At 46.9% G+C, this 7,014-nt stretch overlaps 1 long non-coding RNA gene across 2 annotated transcripts; it reads right to left on the bottom strand.

Moving 5' to 3' along the window:
- Positions 1-4,404: 4,404 nt before the first annotated feature.
- On the bottom strand, positions 4,405-6,811 carry LOC123111950 (uncharacterized). 2 transcript variants are annotated; one of them, XR_006454943.1, is made up of 3 exons: positions 6,318-6,806; positions 5,437-6,084; positions 4,405-4,682 (listed from the first exon to the last, which is right to left on the bottom strand). It is a non-coding gene; the product is annotated as an uncharacterized lncRNA (long non-coding RNA). The 2 variants fall into 2 exon arrangements; XR_006454932.1 differs by having other exon boundaries at positions 4,405-6,084; positions 6,318-6,811.
- Positions 6,812-7,014: the final 203 nt, after the last annotated feature.

Genomic DNA, 7,014 nt, shown 5'->3' with positions numbered 1-7,014 from the left:
TCTCATTCGCAAGCGTGCGAAGGAAGACTCCGTCCCCTTTTTCTATAAAAAGGGCACGCTAGCCTCAACACAGCATAGCCCAGCCTATTCCTCAAACCGAGCTATAATGTCTGGCCCAGTCGTGCACAATGAGACCACAGCAACCAACCTTGGAGGTTTTGTGACCGTGCTCGCGAACCTCACCCGTCGTGCCTTTGCATTAGAAGAGCCCCTAGAATACGTTGTGTACCAAGGACCCATGAGCGGTGAAAGCCGTCAATTCTGGGCCACCGTGCACGTCTATGGTAGGGGTCTATCACCAGAACGCCCCTACAGGTTCACCGGAAGGACAACTTCCTTTGAGCCACAAGCCATCCAACTAGCTGCTCGAGAGGCTATAGTTCAACTCCGGCACTTGTCGCCCAGAGTTAACTGTCGCTCGTTCTACTACTACCCCAGCCGTGACGGGTATGGTAGGCCACCCCAGGTTGCCAACAGAGATCACGAGACGGACCCTGCTTTGTTGCATATGGTGCTCTATGTAAGTGCACTAGAGAATATGTTCGATCAAATCACCCTTGATCTGATCGCAGCTCGTGGAGAGCTGATTCGCCGAGCCCCGGCAAGAGGAGAAGAGGAGCCCAATGCCGACAATCCAGTCGTGCTGTTCGGACAACCGATCGAGTCTTTGAGGTCTGCCCCGGTCATCGACCAAAATACCTTAATGACCCCAGAAGTGCTTCGCCGCCTTTTGGGAACACGCTCCAACGGGATTGTGGCCAACAATCCCCGAGATGGTCATCATCGCTACCCCGACCCTGCAGTTCCTCAACCCCCTCCAGCTAATCCTGATGGTGAGAACCATGGAGAAGCTTCGACGTCCACGAGGCAAGCCCGCTTAGATATTAACGAGGTAGACTAAGTCACTCGAGTAGTACCGAGTCTTAGTATGTCCTCGCCTTGTAACTGTGTGCTCCTGTATCGCCGTAATTAAATGTTGTTGCTTGTACACCCCTATAGTAGCCCTGCATAAGTATGTTGGTGTGCAATTGTTTTTTTAACCCGGGAGTAGTTGCCAACCCCGACGACACAAAGTTTGTACTATGAGTAAACTTTTTGGTTTCAACTAACAGGAATAATATTTTCAAAGACAACTCTCAACAAATCTCGAGGACGAGATTTTTCTTAAGGGGGGTAGTGTTGTAACACCCCAAAAAATTTAACCTTGTTTTATTAATTAAAATTTTGCCAGGAAACTTAAACTTTTATTTTTTGGATTTATTCTTGATCTCAGAACCTCTCTTTTCTTTATTTTTATGGAGTTTTTACCCCAAGTGAAAACTTGCCAATTATATTATTGGAATTATTTACCCTCTCAAATAAAACAATTCTTTTATCAGTGGGATTATTTATATAATTATTTTTCCCTGAGCTTTATTCCTCTAAAATGGTTTTTCATAAGTTTTAGGGTTCCATTTGCACTGCAACCCTTTGATAAATTCATTTAAAAATCCCACCAAAATTTGGGGATGACCTATGATGTCCCTAAATCACTTTTACGCAAAAATATTCTTTGGTCATTTGGAGATTTTTAGCTTTACCCCTAGTTTCAAATCTGGTCAGATCTCACTTTTGCACTACAACCTATTTAAATACTTCTTTAAAACTTCCCCCAAAATTAGGGGAGGTCAGTAGGAGTATATTATTCATCTTTATGCAAAAACCCATTGATGTTCTTTGAAAAATTTGAGTAAATCATCCTCATCTTCATTCTGGTTCAACTTGGTGATTTGTACTGCAACCATACTTTTGCTTGCCCTTTTTCCCTTGATTCTTCCCCCTGCTTGTAGACCACCCAACCAAACCCTTAAGTCCAGGAGAATGGACCTATTGAAGTGTTTCTGGTCCATGGAATGATAGCTTTTAGTTTCTGTCCAGAAAGGATTTTCTCAAAAACTTCCACTAGCAAGTTTCTTCTTTTGCCCAAATGACCTTGCCACCATCACCTACTTCTAAAGAGACACTATCCTGGAGAGTTTGGCCACCCCAAGAAATGCCTAAGTGCCCTTGGCATTTTGTCAAACACCTTATGGCCATGATCAGTTTTGACATAGTTTCTGGTTTGTGCAATGGACCTGCTTCCTTTGCCTAACCACCATGTCCACTAAGTCTCTAGACTACCCTAACCTGATCTTGTTAAACCTCAGCTCCAACCTAGCCTCCTAGCAAGCCCTGGCATTTCGCCGAACACCTGGTGGGCGTGCTCTGGGCGCGGCCAGAGCGCGTGTTTTGCACGTGCGTGCACCCGAGCCGCCGCGTTCGCTCGCCCCGTGCCCCTGGCCTTTGCTCGCCTGCAGAGCCACACCCCGACCTCATCCACTCACCAGAACCCGCCAGCTCGTCCCTGGGGCCGCACAGCGCCGCCGTCAGGTCGGCCACGGTGGCTAGCGGCCGGCCACAGTGGGCTTCTGCCCCGGACGGTGCCGCCCGAGCAACCCCAGCGCGCCAGCTGCCCTCTGGAACAGCGCGATCCTATCCGCAAGCCCGTCCTCTAGCTCGCGTCGCCGCCACATCGCCCTGCAGCACAGAATGGCGGTTCGCCGTCATTCTTATCTCCGGCCGCCTCGGGACCGACCTAACCGCGCTATATACGGGCCCCCGAGCTCAACCGAGTCCGCAAGCAACCTCAAGCTACCTCCCTAGAGCTACCATGGCCAGCAATCGAGGAGAGGAAGGTCGTCTTCCCCATCTCCGGTCGGTTCGGCCGACGCCAAGTCCCAGCCTATTTCGTCGCAACCAAAGCCCCTCCCGTCCATCCAGCGCCACCACCCGACTCCACGTGATCGTGCGGAGCCGCCCATCACCTCAGCCCCGACCGGGAGCCACCATAGCCCAGACCCCCAATCCGTTCCGAAGCCATCTCCGCCGCGAAGCTCGCCGCCGCCAACTCCCTCCGTCCCCGCCGGCCAGTCGACCACCGGGAGAACTGCCCTGGTCTGGCGGATCTATTCCTGTCCTTGGATCCCCGTGGGGAGCCGCAGTTCATCGGCGGCGATCGTCGGAGCCTCGCCCCGCTCGGACAGGGGAGGAAGAAGAGCGCGTGCGACTGGTCAAACCTCACCAGTGGGCCCAAAGGACCCACTGTCACTGACCAAGCGTCGGTCCACGCAGGCGTAAGTGGAGGCGTATTCCCAGAGTACGTCTTCGACGTGTATCTATTCGAATCGTTTTCTTTTCTTTTTTCTGTTTTATTTTAAAACCAGAAATTTGACTAAACTTTGACTGGCTATATCTTTTTAAATAAAACTCCAAATGAGTTGATTCTTTTTCCTACCTCTCTCAAATTTAGTCTATTTTATTTTAAGATTTATTTGAAAATTTTCCATGCAACTTTTTTGTACTGTTTCTAAAGTATGTGTTATTTGAATATTTTTGAAAATAGGAATTGGGAGGGGAGATTATAACTTTCAAAAGTTTTGGAGTGCACCTCACCCCTCCACAACTTGAAGGCAAGCATTCTGAACCCTGGCACAATATTTTTGTGTGTTGGTTGACACGGTTATAACACCGCCTTAATACGGGGAACTCGTTATTTTATGTGGTGACTCGATCATTTGCATGAATACATATTGAAGACTTCCTTGCTGTTGGAAGTGTATACTTGTGATGGTAATCGTCCTCGTATGCCTTGTATGCATGCCGGAAAGAAATCCTGGAAAGCCTCTGCCTTGGTTAGGCGTGAGCTTGTCTTCGGTCTTCGTCGGGACGGTTATGCCCGGTATGGCATAGTGAGGTATAATGAGTGGTGATTCTGTTGGTTGAAATATTTTTGTTATATATATATCATGCAGGGAATTTTTAAACCTCCTGAGTCGACCGTAGATCAAGTCTTATTCCAGTAACCCCCATACTTGTTTTCGTACTATCACTTGTCCCTGCCGCAGGTAGGGTACGGTTCAGTAAGTTGTCAACCCGTTTCTTGGTACACACCGTACAGAGAGGCTATGGTCACTACAAGAAATCTGTTAATACGTGACGGTACATGTCTGTCACAAATGAGTGAAAAACTGTCATGGGTGGCCATGCATGACGGACTTGATGTCCGTCATGTATATCGCGTCATAATTTGACATCCTGCCTTCCTTGACAGGTCTTGACCGTCATGGATCTACCCCAAGCCCGCCCAGGCCCAAAGTATTGTGACGGAACCAAGCCGTCATAGCCTGATGCCACGTTGGATTTTTGATTCGCCAATTAATGATGTGACTGCCTACGTGGATACTACTTTTCGTCACAAAAATCGTCACGAATGTAGGCACAATTTAAAATGGTCCATCGAATTTCTTTCTACCCAATTTTGACACCGTATATTTTTTAGCCAATTTTGGCTCAAAGAGAAACTAATTTCAAACCATTCACACAATATGCAGCCATCAGTATTTATATATTTTCTCAAAAAAATTTGTTTGTATATACAACATAGTAGTTTACAAATCCTTCATCTAATGATAACTTACAACATAGATTCACTAAATATATCATTGAAGAAGGTTAAGAAGCACTACAATCCAGTTTACATCAACAAAACATACAAACTTTTGAGGCTGCTGTTCAGGTTCTTCATCGATTCTCCTGATGGCAACTATCATGTCATGGCGAGGATTATGGTGGGTAGCACTATGTAGCCCACTACCCAATCATACCTAGCATATTTAAAAGAACATTATATTTTTTTTCGAAAAGGGGGGGATCCCCGGCCTCTGCATATATATACATATTCTAGTTGTTCATACATCTTCCAGTTGTTCAACACCAATCTTGTCTAACATATATTTTTAGGATCCTGATGCACATTAGGACGAATTGTAAAAAAAATCTTCCTCTCCACACTATCTCAGTCATACAGATCCATGTTATCAGTTCCCTTTCCTCGCCCATTCACACACACTTTGAATTTAGAACACATAACCATCCAGCTGGCATATTTCACAATGTGCTTATCTTGACAAGGCATGTCTACCATTTTCAATTGTGTCACGTAAACTTCCCTCTCTCCCTCTCCTTTCCTCTCTTCAACCCTCAATTACTCAACAGATTCAGACATTTTGATGTGCAGCAACATATTTTATTAATATTATGGTACCACAAATTCATATATTTGTTGGATTGACACACATGTTTGACGACCAATTTTATGGAGAGAAAAAAACCAACACACAAGACAAACAACCAAATGGATTTTTTATATTCCTTTTCATATGTTTGGTAGCAAGGTAATATGTGTAGGCATTTTTTGTTCATTCTTATTTGACAATTGCTTATAGATCTTAACGACACGAGACTGATTAACATCACAAGTCTAAAAAAACAATATTGATAACAAGAAAAGGTAGATATCAAAAAAGTGTACTCGTTTGCGGTGTTGTCTAGTGAAAGATAAAAAGAATGTTTCCTTACCAACAGATTCCCAATTTCTCTTGATGTCTTCAACTCCAGCAAAGTGTAAGCTTCTAGCATAAACCAACTCTGAGGATCTGACATCCTGGAGAGTTACAGTCCACTATGCTATCATGGGCTGGTACTGTTACATGAAGCAGACATGTGAGTTTTAAAGATTGATATGCATGGATCATACCTAACCTTTACTTGCATGAATCGAGCAGTACAGTGTAACTGAAATCATGATGTGCAATTCGTAGAATGAATGGTTTCAATGTTTCGTTGCCAATGTCAACCAATCAAATCAGCGCACCACTCACGGAGAGCCTGGTCAAATCAACACTTTACTTTCTTCATCTCCTCTATGTGCATGTATATTAGCATTGCATTTGAAACACACATAGCCACGCACCCTTTAGCATCAGGATTATAATAATCAAAGGATACCAGATTCAGCAAAAGGTTGTACATGCATCAGGTCATACTGTGTATCAGACGATGGGTGATGATGGGTGCACAACACGTCCGCCCGTCGGCAGGTAGACGCATCAAGCTTGTTCCTGCACATCAAGCCAGCTGTGGCATGGCTTCTACATGATCTCTCCTTCGGTTCAGGGACCATGGGGTGGGGCTGCGATGCCTCACGATGGTGGAAACCAGGCACATCTGCCAAGCCGCCAAATATCTTTGTGAATATAAGAAGGAAAAATCATAATCTGTTTATATAGCAGTAATAATAAATCTGTTTATACACAAGGAGCAGAAATCGTAATCCTAGCCCAAAGTAAGGAAAAGGGAAACCAATCTGCTGCATGATAAGTAAGCTCCAAATCTCTACAGCAGATGAAAGGAGATCAGAATTTGATTATGAAATAGCAGTAGTGTATTCGAACGACTACCTATGCATTGTAAGGGCGTCCGTAAACTAGAGGAACCGGGCGACCTTTCCTCTGTAGGAATCCACGACCACAACGTCAGCCGGAAGCGGCAAAAGAATTTGGAAGGGGTCGCGTGGCAGCACAAGGCCACGATGTTGAGGAAGCCAACGGGAGAGGTGGGAGCCGCGCTGGTAACCAGTGGCGACTAGGGTTCGCTGGTGCTTCCAGCCGTCGCACTAGACCGCCTTCCACCGCATGGCCGCTCCACTTCCACAAGGCCGACGTCGGGGTTGAGTTCTGCGTCAGATCTGTGCGCGCCCAAGATGCCACTGTGATTGCAGCTTGTAGGAGACGAGGGAGAGGTGCCATTAAAGTGGTAGTGGACGAGGTTGAGGAGATTCCGGATTTCTGGGTAAGAGAAAGGGCGCAGGTGGGGAGGTGGAGGAACGAGGCATCGCCGGGACGGTGAGGGTGCGGAGGAGGGATAAGGGGATCGATGGTGAGGGATAAGAGCAGACCTGGCCAAACGGGCCGGCCCGGCACGGCACGGCACGGCCCGTGCTAATCGTGCCTGGCCCGGCACGGCCCGCCATGGCACGTTTAATAGCCGGGCCGTGCCGTGCCGGCCCACGGGCGCTGCTCCATGGCCCAGGCACGGCCTGATTAGTAAACGGGCCGGCCCGATGGCCCGTTTAGCACGATGGGCTGCACATTTTCA

The sequence above is a fragment of the Triticum aestivum genome, chromosome 1B, assembly GCF_018294505.1.
Source record: "Triticum aestivum cultivar Chinese Spring chromosome 1B, IWGSC CS RefSeq v2.1, whole genome shotgun sequence".
Classification (NCBI taxonomy): domain Eukaryota; kingdom Viridiplantae; phylum Streptophyta; class Magnoliopsida; order Poales; family Poaceae; genus Triticum; species Triticum aestivum.
The sequence above is the reverse complement of the archived record's forward strand: the minus strand, read 5'-3'. Positions and strand labels throughout refer to the sequence as shown.